This window comes from Rattus norvegicus, chromosome 2 (genome assembly GCF_036323735.1).
Source record: "Rattus norvegicus strain BN/NHsdMcwi chromosome 2, GRCr8, whole genome shotgun sequence".
NCBI lineage: Eukaryota > Metazoa > Chordata > Mammalia > Rodentia > Muridae > Rattus > Rattus norvegicus.
The window spans coordinates 629,008-647,139 of NC_086020.1; the positions used below are offsets into that span (position 1 = coordinate 629,008).

Consider the following 18,132-nt stretch of genomic DNA (forward strand, 5'->3'; position numbering starts at 1 on the left):
CTGGGTCTTCAATTCTATTCCACTGGTCTATCTGTCTGTCTCTATACCAATACCATACAGTTTTTATCACTATTGCTCTCTAATACTTCTTGAGTTCAGGGATAATGATTTCCCTGGAAGTCTTCTTATTGTTGAGGATAGTTTTAGCTTCCCTGGGCTTTTTTCTTATTCCGGACGAATTTGCAAATCTTTCTGTCTAATTCTATGAAGAATTCTCTTGGAATTTTGATGGGGATTGCACTGAGTCTGAAGCAGTCATTACAAGTCTCCCAACCAAAAAGAGCCCAGGTCCAGATTGGTTTAGTGCAGAATTCTATCAGACCTTCATAGTAGACCTCATACCAATAATATCCAAACTATTCCATGAAATTGAAACAGGTGGAGTACTACCGAATTCCTTCTCGGAAGCCACAATTACTCTCATACCTAAATCATACAATGACCCAACAAAAAAAGAGAACTTCAGACCAATTTCCGTTATGAATATCAACAAAAAATACTCAATAAAATTCTTGCAAACTGCATCCAGGAGCATATCAAAACAATCATCCATCATCACCAAGTAGGCTTCATTCCAGCGATTCAGGGATGGTTTAACACACGGAAAACCATCGACGTAATACACTATATAAACAAACTGAAAGATGAAAACCACATGATCATTTCATTAGAGGCTGAGAAAGACTTTGACAAAATACAACACCCCTTCGTGATAAAGTTCCTGGAAAGAACAGGAATTCAAGGCCCATACCTAAAGATAGTAAAAGCCATATACAGCAAACCAGTAGCTAGTATTAAACTAAATGGAGAGCAACTTGAAACAATCCCACTAAAATCAGGGACTAGACAAGGCTGCCCACTCTCTCCCTACTTATTCAATATAGTTCTTGAAGTTCTAGCCAGAGCAATCAGAGAACAAAAGGAGGTCAAACTGATACAGATTGGAAAGGAAGAAGTCAAAATATCACGATTTGGAGACAATATGATTGTATACTTAAGTGATCCCAAACGTTTCACCAGAGAACTACTAAACCTGATAAACACCTTCAGCAAAGTGGCTGGGTATAAAATTAACTCAAACAAATCAGTAGTCTTCCTCTACACAAAAGAGAAACAAGCAGAGAAAGAAATTAGGGAAATGACACCCTTCATAATAGTCCCAAATAATATAAAATACCTCAGTGTAACTTTAACCAAGCAAGAGAAAGACCTGTATGATAAGAACTTCAAGCCTCTGAAGAAAGAAATTGAAGAAGATCTCAGAAGATGGAAAGATCTCCCAAGTTCATGGATTGGCAAGATTATTATAGTAAAGTTTAGTTTGCCTTTAAAGTGAAGTTATAGGTGACAACTGGTGGTATATTTGTCCAAACTGCAAACAACGTACTTTTACTGATTAGTAAATTTTTTTATATTCTTTGTATTTTTCAAAAATTAGAAACATAAAAAGAAAATGGTTTGCTATATACAGATGATTAACTAATAACACTTTGTACTAGATACTTATATGTTTTTCCTAATTCTCTGTATTACTAGCAATGCTGAGCTAAACAAAAATATATTAAATTGTTCTGTGCAAGAATATCTACTTCCTCTGAACAAAATTTTTGAGAGTAAAATTAACTTTAAAGGTTAGAATTTTTGAGCAGTGAAAATATATTCTACCTGAAGCCATATTGTAAACTAAAATGAACAAAAATTATTTGATATGTAAATACCTTTATTCATTGAAACACATCCTTTTTCCCAGCCATGATTTTCAGATTTTGTCCTCCAACAACACCTCCTCATGGTAGGCAGAGATTCTGTATGGAGAGAAAAAAAATAAGTCAGTTTTATAACATAACCTACTCTTCATTGATATTTTATCAAGGGAAATGGGAAAGTTGAAAACTCAAATGTCCAATTAACGAAAGACAAAAGTATAATCCCAAGTAAACCTTATCAAAATGTGTTATTTTCAGGTTGCTTTATCAGTGCAGTCTGTCCAGAGAACATCCTCCCTACACTTTTAGTCTCATATTTAAACACTTTCCAACTTTCTACTTGAAGAGGGGTCAATGGGGAATCTATGCGCTCCTGAATAACACTTAATATCCTCTTTGCATAAAACATCAATAAATCCAACTGTCCCTTACTCGTTACCATTAATTAGTTAAACAATCTATTAAAATATTTCCTTCATCATCTGACCTAAAATGATTCTCAAACTGTGTCATACAAACAACTCAAGAAAACACACATAGTATAATACATCTACTAAGCAAAATGCACCCCCAAGAACTTCATTAAAAGATCTACATAAGGGACTTCTTAGTGTGATAACAAATTTAATACATGAGGTTGAAACGAAATACATTAAGGAAGTATTACTTACTGCAGACCCATGCCAAGATGTGCTCTTGAGAAATGATTACATGCAAGAGATCAGGGGTAAGAAGGTTTGGGGGTGGTGAGGGCCTGGAGACTGGGTAGAATCAGGCAGACAAGAGCAGAGCCATGAGGGCAGAGAAGGGAAGACAAGGTCAGAGGACAGAAAACACTGGCATTCTTAATGCAACACTTAACTGTACTATACAACACCAAGATTACCAGATCCTGGCATGTCTCAAGCTTCCAGCCTAGGTACTAACTAGTTAAGTCATTGTTGGATCAAAACAGGCACAAAGTTAAATTTTTCCAGGTACAAGTTAGGCCACCACTGTATTAACTTTCATAAATTAATGCAATATTTACATTGCTTTCTGTAATTCTCTAAGATTATATCAAAGACTATTATATGAAGCCTTCACTATCAAATCAAACTAGCTTTGGTAAGGTTTGTAAGAATCTTTAATCTTAAAACACATTTTTTCCACACACATGATTCTTAGTTTTTGAAATGCCTTTTGATTTGGTTTCTCTTTCTGACATTTGTATTAACGACATATTATATACATGAAAAATGGCTAAAGACACACGGACGTTTTCAGCTAAATCCCTAGAGTGAGAAAGACAATTTAAATGTTTTAGGGACCTATGTAAAAGGCCCTGAGAATAAATTTCTAATTCTGTGAACATTGCTCTTAAATTTGCTCTAGACTGGTACCAGGGTGTTCCATGGTGTGTTCCATATCAAGCCCAGAATTGCCAGATGTATCTCATAAATTCTCCTTGAGAGGCTTATTTGCTAGTCTTCATCCCTTAAGAGCCAAAGAAATTCCTATTGCATAATGACTGGTTCAAAGAAACTCTGAATCTATACACATACTTTTAACAGCAAATGATTTGAACATTCTGCAAATGTGTATGTGGCAGTCATTAAATGTAACAACATGTAGTCATATGCATGAGAATGTCCTCACAGACTCTGATATTTAGACACCTAGCTGGTGGTGCTATTTGGAAGGGATTAAGAGGTATGGCCTTGCTGCAAGAAGCATGTCCCAGGAGGGAAACTTTGAGAGGTAAAGAATGTTTTATATCCGTTTGCTCTCTCTGCTTCTGCTCACCACCATGCTTCCCATCAAGATGTCTATTAAACTATAAACAAAGTTACTTTCTCATGGGAAAAGCAACAGGAAGGTCTCTTCCTCAGGTTTGCAGCTTACTTGGCAGAGCACCAGGATTCTCTGCTTGAGAAAGTCTGCTTCCTTGGTCTCAGTTTGCTTAGAATGACAAACACCCTAGGTTGCCTGCAAGCTGGCAAGCTGGGAACAGTGTCCTCTTGCCATTTCTCTACAAATAATAAAATATACCTTCAAACTTAAAGCCAGGTATGGTGTATTACACCTGTAATTTCAGTGTCTGGGAGGTACAATGAGGAGAATCAGAAGTTCAAGGCCAGTCCTATCTATATAATGAACTCAGGACCAGCCTCAACTACAGAAGCCTAGTCTCAGTTCTTAAAAAAAAATGAACAAATAAAAGAAAAATAAATGAGAAATAAAAAATAATAACAATTCATTTGATTATTCATTTAAGAGCACAGTATGCTCACTAAAATTTCTGCTGTGAAAAGCCAGTGAGAAAATCATTATTGATGGTGTAACAAGGAGGGTACCAAGTCTGACACTGAGAAAGATATGGATATGCATCAGGGGTGCAGCACTCGCCTGTCATTGAAGAGGCTGTCAGTTTGGTGTCAATAATTAAGGAAAAACAGAAAACCAAGCAAGCCCCACAAGAAACTAAAACTGTTTTCTATAAAACATTGTTCCAAGGCAAAGTCACTTACCAAGTAGTGGAAATTAGTGAAATAAATATCTGAAGAGAACAAAATTTACAAATACCTGCTACTTCTCCCCAATGGGATTCTTTCCTCTCTGAGAATAATCTATCAACTCTAGGGGAGTGGCTGAAGAGCAGCCATAATTTTAGCAAACCCCACACGAAAGGAATGAGAACTGGAGTTGAAGAATCTTCCAAATATACTGATCTCTATATTACCAATAAGAACTGAGGCTGGAGAGAAGTCTCAGTGGGTAAGAGCCCTGACTGTTCTTCCAGAGGTCCTGAGTTCAATTCCCAGCAACCACATGGTAGCTCAGATCAGCTCTGTAATGAGATCTGATGCCCTCTTCTGGTGTGTCTGAAGAGAGTGACAGTGTACTCACATACATAATATAAATAAATTAAGTTTAAAAAAAGAAATAAGAACAAACTAGAAGTAATCAAATCAAGTTTTCCGGAAACTAAACCCCCGACAACTTCTACTAAAAGGCCAAATACAAGGCAAGTGATACATTTCTCCACACTTGCATTGATACTCATTGCCCTAGTTAGGGTTATTATCACTGTGATGAAACACTGAAGCAAGTTGCAGAGGAAAGAGTGTATTTGCCTTACACTTCCACTTGGTAATCCATCACTGAAGGAACTTGGGAAAGGAACCCAAACATGGTAGCAACCTAGAAGCAGGAACTGGTACAGTGGTCAACCAGTGGTGCTGCTTACTGGCTTCCTCAGCTTGCTATCTCATACAGCCCAGGACCAACAGGCCAGGGGTGGCCACACCCACAACAGCCTGGGACCTCCTGTATAAATCACTGAAATAACACCCTATAAACTTCGTTAAAACCTGATCTTATGGGGAAGCATTTTCTCAATCGAGGATCCCTCCTTTATGATGAGTATAGCCTAGATTGAGCTGACATAAACATGGAGAGCATATTCATATGTACACGTTCATATTTCACTCAAACCAACAACAATCTTGTTTCACATACTCAAGTATTATCATGAACATATATCAAATTGCCATTAACTATACATGTGATTGGGTAGCAAAGAGTGTTTCAGTCCAGTCACGACTACATAATGTTGGGGTAGAAATCTCATTTCGCGTCCAGACAAACCACAATGGGACAACAAGGTTCCATGTGGAAATGTTTAATGAGAGAAGAGAAGAGGAGAGGAGTAAAGACCGGCCATGAGCATGTGGAGGGAAGGGGCGAGGAGAATGGGGAGAGAAGGGACAAAGGGGAAGAAGGGAAGCAGGGCAAGAACAAGAAGCAAGAAAGGAAGAGAGTAAGAGAATGAAGAGGGGACAAGCATCCCCTTTTACAGTGCCAGGCATACCTGGCTGTTACCAAGTAACTGTGGGAGTGGAGCTTAGACAGAAAACTAACACAAAGTGAGAACCTGTTTTCAAGAAAAAAACAAAACAAAAACAAAAAACAAACAAGGAAAATGAACAAAATTTTTTTTTCCAGGACTGAAGAGATGCTTCAGAGGAGAAGAGAATATAATATTCTTGAAGAGGATCAGAGTTTGGCCAAAGCAAAAACATCTAGCAGCTCACAACCACCTGACTCAGCTCCAGGAGCTCAGACACATTCTCTGGATGCCAGCACCTTCATTCACATGTGTGCATACCAACCATCACCACCAAGCACCTACTGCATACACATGCATATTATTAAAATAAAATAAAACATTTTAGTAGAAAAAATTCTGAAAATTCATACTAAAATTCTGAACATATATATCACAAATTCCTCCTAAAAGTAGTATAGGAAAAAACTCTAGCATTTGGACCTCATTGATAGCAACAAGAACCATGTAGTATGTAGAAAATTACTACAAATCATTTATAGGATTATACTGTATGAGGTGTCATGGTATAAAAGCATAAATTTCTGCTAATCCATAACGATCACCAGAAAAGAAATAGTTTATCGATGTCTCTGTGGTCTTATCTATAGAGAGGTTCCCCACTCCACAAGACTTGTCTGTTTATTTAAATAAGACTTTGTCTAAAGGGAAGAAGGCAATGGATTAGGATACAAATAACATGATGAGGCATAGTTCAAAAAATGAGGTTTTTCTTCCTGTTCCAAGCAACTTTTGCAATGACAATGTGTCCTCCTTACTATGCTGACTCACTAGGAAGCAATGGTTCTGTATTGACAAGTCATCAATTATAAAGCTAGACTTGTAGGTAAAAACCACCTTGTTTGAGGTGATTGGGTTTCCAAAGCTAATTGTATGGTGTTTGCTCATCTCAGGTGAGCATCAGTGAGAAACAGTGTCTAAAATAAAATGCACAAAATAAATCAGCCCACAACTTCTCTATATTCTGCAGCATTAACAGAGAAACTATCAATGATGATGTCAAAAACTTAAGCTTAAAAGTAAATTAGACATGAACTCATAAATCTACAAGACATTATGCCCATCATTTGGGGAATGTCCTCAAAACACTTTAGTGATTTATCACAGGATTCTATCCTGCCAGTGCAGAGCAAAAAGCATATTAGAACAGACTTAGAATCCCTTTGAAAACTATACAAACAAAACACCAAACGCACAAAATAAAGAAAGAATATTAAAAGCAGTTAGAGAAAAAGGTCAAGTAACATATAAAGGCAGACCTATCAGAATTACACCAGACATTTCGCCAGAAACTATGAAAGCCAGAAGATCCTGGACAGATGTCATACAGACACTAAGAGAACACAAATGCCAGCCCAGATTACTGTATCCTGCAAAACTCTCAATTAACATAGATGGAGAAACCAAGATATTACATGACAAAACAAAATTTACACAATATCTTTCTACAAATCCAGCACTATAAAGGATAATAAATGGTAAAGCCCAACATAAGGAGGCAAGCTATACCCTAGAAGAAGCAAGAAACTAATTGTCTTGGCAACAAAACAAAGAGAAGAAAAGCACACAAACATAACCTCACATCCAAATATGAATATAACAGGAAGCAATAATCACTATTCCTTAATATCTCTCAACATCAATGGCCTCAACTCCCCAATAAAAAGACATAGATTAACAAACTGGATACGCAATGAGGACCCTGCATTCTGCTGCCTACAGGAAACACACCTCAGAGACAAAGACAGACACTACCTCAGAGTGAAAGGCTGAAAAACAGCTTTCCAAGCAAATGGTCGGAAGAAGCAAGCTGGAGTAGCCATTCTAATATCAAATAAAATCAATTTTCAACTAAAATTCATCAAAAAAGATAAGGAAGGACACTTCATATTCATCAAAGAAAAAATCCACCCAGATGAACTCTCAATTCTATGCCCCAAATACAAGGGCAACTACATACGTAAAAGAAACCTTACTAAAGCTCAAAACACACATTGCACCTCACACAATAATACTAGGAGACTTCAACACCCCACTCTCATCAATGGACAGATCATGGAAACAGAAATTAAACAGAGACGTAGATAGACTAAGAGAAGTCATGAGCCAAATGGACTTAACAGATATTTATGGAACATTCTATCGTAAAGCAAAAGGATATACCTTCTTTTCAGTTCCTCATGGTACTTTCTCCAAAAATGACCATATAATTGGTCAAAAACGGGCCTCAACAGATACAGAAAGATACAAATAATCCCATGCGTGCTATCAGACCACCACGGCCTAAAACTGGTCTTCAATAACAATAAGGGAAGAATGCCCACATATACGTGGAAATTGAACAATGCTCTATTCAATGATAACCTGGTCAAGGAAGAAATAAAGAATGAAATTAAAGACTTTTTAGAATTTAATGAAAATGAAGGTACAACATACCCAAACTTATGGGACACATTGAAAGCTGTGCTAAGAGAAAAACTCATAGCGCTGAGTGCCTGCAGAAAGAAACAGGAAAGAGCATATGTCAGCAGCTTGACAGCACACCTAAAATCTCTAGAACAAAAAGAAGCATATATACCCAGGAGGAGTAGAAGGCAGGAAATAATCAAACTCAGAGCTGAAATCAACCAACTAGAAACAAAAAGGACCATTGAAAGAATCAACAGAACCAAAAGTTTGTTCTTTGAGAAAATCAATAAGATAGATAAACCCTTAGCCAGACTAACGAGAGGACACAGAGAGTGCGTCCAAATTAACAAAATCAGAAATGAAAAGGGAGACATAACTACAGATTCAGAGGAAATTCAAAAAATCATCAGATCTTACTATAAAAGCCTATATTCAACAAAACTTGAAAATCTGCAGGAAATGGACAATTTCCTAGACAGATACCAGGTACCGAAGTTAAATCAGGAACAGATAAACCAGTTAAACAACCCCATAACTCCTAAGGAAATAGAAGCAGCCATTATAGGTCTCCCAACCAAGAAGAGCCCAGGTCCAGATGGGTTTAGTGCAGAATTCTATCAGACCTTAATAGAAGACCTCGTACCAATATTATCCAAACTATTCCACAAAGTTGAAACAGGTGGAGAGCTACCGAATTCCTTCTCGGAAGCCACAATTACTCTCATACCTAAATCATACAATGACCCAACAAAAAAAGAGAACTTCAGACCAATTTCCCTTATGAATATCGATGCAAAAATACGCAATAAAATTCTGGCAAACCGAATCCAATACCACATCAAAACAATCATCCACCATGATCAAGTAGGCTTCATCCCAGGTATGCAGGGATGGTTTAATATACGGAAAACCACCAACATGATCCATTATATAAACATACTGAAAGAACAAAACCACATGATCATTTCATTACATGCTGAGAAAGCATTTGACAAAATTCAACACCACTTCATGATAAAAGTCCTGGAAAGAATAGGAAATCAAGGCCCATACCTAAAGATAGTAAAAGCCATATACAGCAAACCAATTGCTAACATTAAATTAAATGGAGAGAAACTTGAAGCAATCCCACTAAAATCAGAGAGAAGACAAGGCTGCCCACTCTCTCCCTACTTATTCAATATAGCTCTTGAAGTTCTAGGCAGAGCAATCAGACAACATAAGGAGGTCAAGGGGATACAGATCGGAAAAGAAGAAGTCAAAATATCACTATTTGCAGATGATATGATAGTATATTTAAGTGATCCCAAAAGTTCCACCAGAGAACTACTAAAGCTGAAAAACAACTTCAGCAAAGTGGCTGGGTATAAAATTAACTCAAATAAATCAGTAGCCTTCCTCTACACAAAAAAGAAACAAGCCGAGAAAGAAATTAGGGAAACGACACCCTTCATAATAGACCCAAATAATATAAAGTACCGTGGTGTGACTTTAATCAAGCAAGTAAAAGATTTGTACAGCAAGAACTTCCAGACTCTGAAGAAAGAAATTGAAGAAGTCCTCAGAAGATGGAAAGATCTCCCATGCTCATGGATTGGCAGGATTAATATAGTAAAAATGGCCATTTTACCAAAAGCGATCTACAGATTCAATGCAATCCCCATCAAAATATCAATCCAATTCTTCAAAGAGTTAGACAGAACAACTTGCAAATTCATCTGGAATAACCCAGGATAGCTAAACCTATCCTCAACAATTAAAGGACTTCAGGGGGAATCACTATCCCTGAACTCAAGCAGTATTACAGAGCAATAGTGATAAAAACTGCATGGTATTGGTACAGAGACAGACAGATAGACCAATGGAACAGAATTGAAGACCCAGAAATGAACCCACACACCTATGGGCACTTGATTTTTGACAAAGGAGCCAAAACCATCCAATGGAAAAAAGATAGCATTTTCAGCAAATGGTGCTGGTTCAACTGGAGGTCAACATGCAGATGGATCCATGTTTATCACCCTGTACAAAGCTTAAGTCCAAGTGGATCAAGGACCTCCACATCAAACCAGATAACACTCAAACTTATAGAAGAAAAACTAGGGCAGCATCTTGAACACATGGGCACTGGAAAAAATTTCCTAAACAAAACACCAATGGCTTATGCTCTAAGATCAAGGATCGCCAAATGGGATCTCATAAAACTGCAAAGCTTCTTTCAGGCAAAGGATACTGTGGTTAGGACAAAACGGCAACCAACAGATTGGGAAAAGATCTTTACCAATCGTACAACAGATAGAGGCCTTATATCCAAAATATACAAAGAACTCAAGAAGTTAGACCGTAGGGAGACAAATAACCCTATTAAAAAATGGGGTTCAGAGCTAAACAAAGAATTCACAGCTGAGGAATGCCGAATGGCTGAGAAACACCTAAAGAAATGTTCAACATCTTTAGTCATAAGGGAAATGCAAATCAAAACAACCCTGAGATTTCACCTCACACCAGTGAGAATGGCTAAGATCAAAAACTCAGGGGACAACAGATGCTGGCGAGGATGTGGAGAAAGAGGAACACTCCTCCATTGTTGGTGGGATTGCAGACAGGTACAACCATTCTGGAAATCAGTCTGGAGGTTCCTCAGAAAATTGGACATTGAACTGCCTGAGGATCCAGCTATACCTCTCTTGGGCATATACCCAAAAGATGCCCCAACATATAAAAAAGACACGTGCTCCACTTTGTTCAGCACAGCCCTATTTATAATAGCCAGAAGCTGGAAAGAACCCAGATGCCCTTCAACAGAGGAGTGGATACAGAAAATGTGGTACATCTACATAATGCAATATTACTCAGCTATCAAAAACAATGACTTTATAAAATTCGTAGGCAAATGGTCGGAACTGGAAAATATCATCCTGAGTGAGGTAACCCAATCACAGAAAAACACACATGGTATGCACTCATTGATAAGTGGCTATTAGCCCAAATGCTTGAATTACCCTAGATGTCTAGAACACATGAAAGTCAAGACGGATGATCAAAATGTGAATGCTTCACTCCTTCTTTAAAAGGGGAACAAGAATACCCTTGGCAGGGAATAGAGAGGCAAAGATTAAAACAGACACAGAAGGAACACCCATTCAGAGCCTGCCCCACATGTGGCCCATGCATATGGAGCCATCCAATTAGACAAGATGGATGAAGCAAAGAAGGGCAGGCCGACAGGAGCCGGATGTATATCTCTCCCGAGAGACACAGCCAGAATACAGCAAACACAGAGGCCTAAGCCAGCAGCAAACCACTCAATTGAGAATAGGACCCCCGTTGAAGGAATCAGAGAAAGAACTGGAAGAGCTTGAAGGGGCTCGAGACCCCATATGTACAACAATGCCAAGCCAGCCGAGCTTCCAGGGACTAAGCCACTACCTAAAGACTATACATGGACTGACCCTGGACTCTGACCTCATTGGTAGCAATGAATATACTAGTAAGAGCACCAGTGGAAGGGTAAGCCCTGGGTCCTGCTAAGACTGAACCCCCAGTGAACTAGATTGTTGGGGGGACAGCGGCAAGGGGGGGATGGGGAGGGGAGCACCCATAAAGAAGGGGAGGGGGATGTTTGCCAAGAGACCGGGAAAGGGAATAACACGTGAAATGTATATAAGAAATACTCAAGTTAATAAAAAAGAAGAAGAAGAAGAAGAAGAAGAAGAAGAAGAAGAAGAAGAAGAAGAAGAAGAAGAAGAAGAAGAAGAAGAAGAAGAAGAAGAAGAAGACTACACACTATAGGGATTTAAGTGAAAAAAAAAAAGAAAGAAAGAAAACTATACAAGACATAAAGTTACTTAAAGGCACCATCCAACCGCTACAGAGAGACACAATGGAAAGGATTTACTAATGAAAGACCTCAGCTCAGATCTTAGTCAAAGGACTGTCACCTTAGCTATTATACAGGGTATATTCAAGAGCTGTGAGCCTCAGATCTCTTCACCTATTAACAAGAAATGTGACTGAGTAGTGATCAGAAAATCCCCATGTGGGGCCATATGTGGATATTAGGTAGAGATGTGATCAGAGTAAAGAGAACTGAACGTAAATATGTCAAGCAAGGAGGGTTCCATTGTTTAATCCTGTCTTTAGCAGTCTTTTTCTTATTTAAGTTTTAGATTTAAGTTCTGAATAGAGTCTCCTAAAGGTTTAAAAGTAAAAGAGTTTTGAACAGATGAGACTGATTTAAATCAGTCAGCTAAAAATAGTGTAAAATTCCCCAGTGTAGGGTTGTGTGATATCCATGTCCACTCTGCCACAGGGCAAGGCTACAATAGGCGGGATGTGGGAGATGACTGCACTTACCCCATCGACCAGTGGTTGTATGGGAAGTCAAGGGACACTGCTCTGGGGATGATGAAATGTAGTCTGAGGCACAGGACCACTGGAGCTGCCTGAGGGATTGGGGAGGTTCCTTGACCTGCAACAAGGCAGGGGCTGCCTGGTTCTTGTGCTCTTAGGCATCCAGGTGCCCCTGAATGCCACAGAAGAGTTGAGAATGGAGTTGGGGACCATGGAACTGGATCTAGTCCCAGGCTGAAGGGGAAAGAAGGGGGCCTCTAGCTGGTCCTTTGAGGAGAGACTTTGGCTTGGTGAGGGGGTGCTTGCTTTGGCTTGGTTGTGGTGGTTCCTGTGGTTGGGAGAGCATGGAGGCCTTCTGCAGGAGATTAGATGCTGGCTCTGTAGTCTAAGGCCTTCTCTGTGCCTCACCATGGCGAATCCCAATAAAATGAGGCAGTCCATGGTTTTATGATATTTATCAGCATGGTGAAAAATGAATGATTAAAACCGTACCCCACTTCTTAGGGTGGACTTCCGATTAAGTACCTTTTGAAGGGTGAAATATCTAGGAAGGAAAGGTTATTGGCTAAGCCTCCAGGCCTTTGGTACCTCATTAAAATGGAGATCTGTCTTGAGTCTATGAGACCACAGGCCATGTCCTCTACCTGTGGAGGGACTTGAGGCATTACCCTTCTATGACTGATGGCCATGAATCTATGGAGGGCTGTGGGCTTGTGATCTGCCTAGTTTCCCAGGAGTCAGGCGAAATTCCTACTGTCTCTTCAGTGTCACCGGGATTTCTAGCCTTAGTTCAACCAAGAACCAGGCTCTCTATCATGGTACCACACAGTTCTTACTTCTTGTTTTCATATGACTCTAGGAAAGTTGCCCAAAGTGCTTCAACCACTGAAAGGTTTTGTAAGCTAAAACTGTAAAGAAATATTAAGGCAAAAATACTAAATGTCAGCCAATCAGTGACTATAAAGTATAACTCTGCCCTGTTCCATTCAACATACCACAACAGTCAGCCAGCTGGCTTCCCTTCAATGGAAGGGGAATGGTAGAGCAGCATGGATTTAGAATGTTTACAATAGGCTTCTTGACTTACAGGATTACTAAAGCATGTGTCCTTCTTGATGGGCACAACAGTAGCAGCTCATTCTGGACTTCCATGTACATGTTAAGGGGCCTCTCACACCCCATCAAAAAACTTCCTTTTGTCTGCTTACATGGGCATTGGTAAGCTTTACTTAATTTTGCTTATTTTTTGGTTTTTCTAACATAGGGTCTCTATAGCCAAAGATGGCATAGAACTCAAAGTTATCCTAGTGACTCAGACTGGGTCTTGGCATACACTGCCACATTTGATTATTAATTTTAATATTTGTCAAAGGAACTATCTTCATTAGGAACAATCAGGTTTTGCAAAAGTGGCATTTCACATATTTACTAAGAAAATTACTTATACAATAAATAATAAAGAGCTCATTTATCACACCCTGACAAAATGCTCCCAAATACAGCTAATGGCATTTGTAACTCCTAAAGATATGAAGTATTAATGAAAGAAAATGAAGCTTGCCTGCCCCCCCATACCCCCGTAATTTCAACATTCAGAAGACTGAGGCTGAAGAGTTATGGCTGGTTTGGGCTACCTAGGAGTGGTAATGGTGGTGTTTTGGGGAGGAGACATAAGAACAAGCCAGGTACACTAAGTCACACCTGTAATCCCAGAACACAGGAAGAAGCTAAGGCAAGAACATTCTGAGTTCAAGCCAACAGAGGCTAGATGGCTATGTAGTTAGATCCTATCTCAAACAAACCAATAACCAAATACAAAGTGCTACCTTACCCTCACTTAATAGTTACAAGAAATATTTGTTAACTAAAACAAATGTACAATGAGTTCACTGTTGTGCCCATTTTAGTTGTATGACATAAAACATAATGTGCCACAAATGTAGAGAAAGCATCCTGGGGCCACTCTTAGACAAGGCGAGATAAGCTGGGTTTGGGCCCACACTTATCTCTCTTCTCAGTACCTTTCCCCCTTACCTTAGCCATCAGTTTCCTACTTAGGCAGTTACTTACAACTGAGGACCTTAAGGTATAGTGCAATCCAGGGACATTTTTATTTAAAGGGGCTTCTCCGTAAGAAATCAATGACACAGTCTTTTAAATGAAGAGGGTTAGTGAAATTGTGATATCACATGCAAAAGAAGATGGACCATTAGCTTACACTATATATGAATATAAATTCATAATAGATTTTAAAATGGACATAAACATAAGACCAAAACTACTGAACTCAAGAAAAAGAAAATAGGTAAATATTTTGACAGTGGATTTTTTAATGATTTCTTGGATATAATATGAACATATACTCACAACAAAGTAGATAAACTAGAAAATACTCAGACGTAATACTATGAAAGCAGAAGGGGGTCCATGACAAGAATAAATCCCATGATTTTGTGTGCCAACTAAAACTCTTAATTAAACTTTTGGGGAGAAAAAGGAAAAACTGGAGCTGAAGAGATGGTTCAGCACTTGAGAACACTTGCTTCTCTTGCACAGGATTAAGGTTTAGTATCCAGCGCACACAAGGCAACTTAGAACCATCTGTAACTCCAGTTTCTGGATATGCAACACTTTCTGGCCTCTACATGTATGCTGTAACCATACAAACATGTAGTCAAATATTCGTATGCTGAATTAATAAATATCAGCACTCAGATGCTGCCGCCGGTCACAGCACACAATCACAATCCTCACCGCCCGCCAAAATGTTCTGGATTCGAGAATGAAACACACACAGACACGGACACAGACACAGACACACACACACACACACACACACACTCAGAGCCTTCTATTTAATATACTTTAAACATCGAAATGTCTGGACCCATCCAAACATCCCTGTAACTAAAACAATCTCCCCTCCCATATGCTTTAATTATTTCTTACTGAAGCCTATTTTCAATACTGGCAGCCACAGACCCAAGCCTGCAGCCCTCATGCGCCTTGATCTCCAACTCTTACATGTTGTCAGTGTTTCTGTGTCTTTGTCTCCCTGTCCTACATTTCTCAGGCCAGGACCTTCAATTTCCCTGTCAATGGTTATTCCCAAGTCCCGCCTCTGTCTCCCTGCCCAGCCATTGGCCACCAGCAACTTTATTACTAATCAGAGCCAACTGGGGGTAAGGACCCTCAGAGTCTTACAGGCAGACATGTGGTTCCCATGTGCTTTTGGGAGCCAAATGAACACAAATAGCATTACAACCAATCCACAACACTCATACACATTAAGAAAATAAATATTTAAGTTAAAATTGCATCAAATCACACAGCAGTGAAAAGACAACTTATGAAATAGAAGAAAGTATGTGAAATTATATGCAATAAGCGATAAAGATATAGGCTACTTAAAACTAATTTTATCATCACTCAAAAAGTAATCTAACAGGTTTGATGTATGGATGGCCAATAAGCACAGGAAAATATGCTCCCAGTCACCAATCATACAAAACCCATAGGAGAGGCCTCCTCACACCCAAGCGGATGGGTACTGGGGTTCAGGGTGTTGGGCATAATCTAAGTATTGAATCCAGTGTCATGTGTGCCCTAAGCAAGTGCTCTACCACTTAACTCTTTCCTCAGCCCTTTTTTCCCTTGAGTCAGACTCTATGTAACCCAAATAGCCAGAATTCCTGATCCTCTTACTTTCATTGCCCAAGAGAGGAACTAGGTGAGAGGATATAATGATGCTCCCACTGTGGGAAAAAGCATAGCAGAACTCCAAATCATTACTACAGCACTACATTATCTATGTCCACTTCTGAGTATAGACCAAAATCAAAGTAGATATGGCCCTTGGTGAAAATGGATTGAGTTGCTTCCCGGGGTCTCTGGTCTGGCAGCAAATGGGCAGAGTGTTAACAGCTCTTACAAGGAAAGCCAGGAGGTTTGGGAAGACAATACAGGAGAGGTAGCCAGGGTCCTGTGTCCCCTCTGCTACTGTGGCAGTGCCAGTGCCAGTGCCAGGGTGGCATTAGCAGCAGTAGGCTTTGCTGATGGGAGGAGGCTGTGCCAAGGTCCAGATGAAAGCTTCTGATGACAGCTTCTGGAGAGAAAGCTCTTTCCCAAGAGTTACAGCTCAGTAAAACAGACACTCTCAGATTACTCTAGGTAACATAGCTTCTGTACTTTATTAAATGTGAATAGGAAATATACTTTTGGAGAAGTAGAGTGGGATCCAAGGGAAGATGCTTCCCACTGGATCAGTTTGAGAAGCTAGTGATGCTCTATTTGCATGGGGAAGGACTCCAGGTTGTTTTTCCTACATGACTAATAGTCCTGGTCTTCTCAGTGTGGTGTCCTGGTTACATGTTCTAGAGCAGGCAATGGTCTCATTCCTACCATTATCAATTCTGAGATTCATGGTGTTTGAGATCACTAAACCTTCTGAGTTCTTCTGTCTGATGTTATGGTCCACTTGCTCACAATGAAACATTTATCTGTACACCTGTATTCCCAACAGCAGCATTCATAGTAGCTAAAAGGTGAAAGCAACCCCAAATATACATTGATATAATATCAAAAAACAAAACATGCCACATACACATATGAAATATTATTTAGACTTAGGAAATTTAGGATGTGCAACAGCATGGTCATGAAAACAAGATGGTACGAAAAGCAGTCATTTGTAAAGGTAAACTGCTCTACCATCCCACTCAGACCAGATACTTCAAGTATTTAGGAGATACTGAAAATAGGAGAGTGTGTTTTGGGGTTGGGGTAATAACAGGAGCATGTTAGGTCAAGCTGAAAGTGATTTACTGACGAATGTTGATAATGTCTGTTGCACACTGTATTAATGTTACTAAACAACCCATGTAAAACTGGTTGGGACCAAAGAGATGGCTGAGCAGCCAAGGGCAATGGCTTCTCTCTCAGAGGACTATGGTGGGCTCCACTGCCAGCACCCACATGGTGATTCACAGCTGTCTTTAACTCTAGTACCGGGAGTACCCAATGCTGTCTTCTAGCCTCTGTGGTTGCCAGGCAAGAATGTGGTCTAGAGACATACAAGCAAGCAAAAATACCTTTACACATAAAACGATAACTAAAAAAGGATCATCAAAATGTTACATTTTTATGTTTTAAGCATTTTAGCACTTCAGCACAGTTTTAAATGGTGTGGTTAATGGCTTAAAGATAAAAATGTGGATCAGAGAATGGCCACTAAAAGAATACAGAGCACTCACGAATGCTTAAATAAATGGAATACAAACCCAGAGGTCTAAGAGAATTTTGAGAGAGTCTGTACTGTTATGTTCTATCTTCCTTTCACATTTCCTATATCTTTAATAGGGTACAGAGTTGGGAACTGTGAATTATATTTCCTAGGTGACTATCAAATCAAGAGTGTGCATGTGACTAATTTCTATCCAGCAACATATGAACCGAGGCCACAGTCAAACTGTCTGCCACTTCCTTCTTTATGTTTACCCTCCCTAGTGCTGAGGATCAAATTCCAATATTCTTAAAGAACGTTGCTTAATTTAATATCAAGAATGTATGTGTAAAGGGTCAACATCTGGTGTTGAGCATTGTCTTATTTTGGCTCCCCAAAAAACCACACTTCCAGGCCTGAGGCTCCTGGAGTCCTTTAATTGAACATAAAGAGTTGCCATATAACCAGTGACTGGGTAGAAAGACAGAAAGAAAGGGCAAGGGATTGAGAGAGGGGAGAATGAAGAGAATCACCATGATCCATATTTAGATTTA

At 39.3% G+C, this 18,132-nt stretch overlaps 1 long non-coding RNA gene and 1 pseudogene across 3 annotated transcripts in view; both read right to left on the bottom strand.

Moving 5' to 3' along the window:
• The window catches only part of LOC134485541 (polyubiquitin-B-like), a 583,854-nt pseudogene that overhangs the window by 358,180 nt on the left and 207,542 nt on the right, over positions 1–18,132 (bottom strand).
• LOC134485556 (uncharacterized) overlaps positions 1–18,132 on the bottom strand; it is an 87,094-nt gene that overhangs the window by 15,510 nt on the left and 53,452 nt on the right. For all 3 annotated transcript variants that reach the window (XR_010063680.1, XR_010063679.1, XR_010063683.1), the window contains exon 5: positions 1,719–1,805. This is a non-coding gene — a long non-coding RNA (uncharacterized LOC134485556). The remainder of the gene's footprint in view (positions 1–1,718; positions 1,806–18,132) is intronic.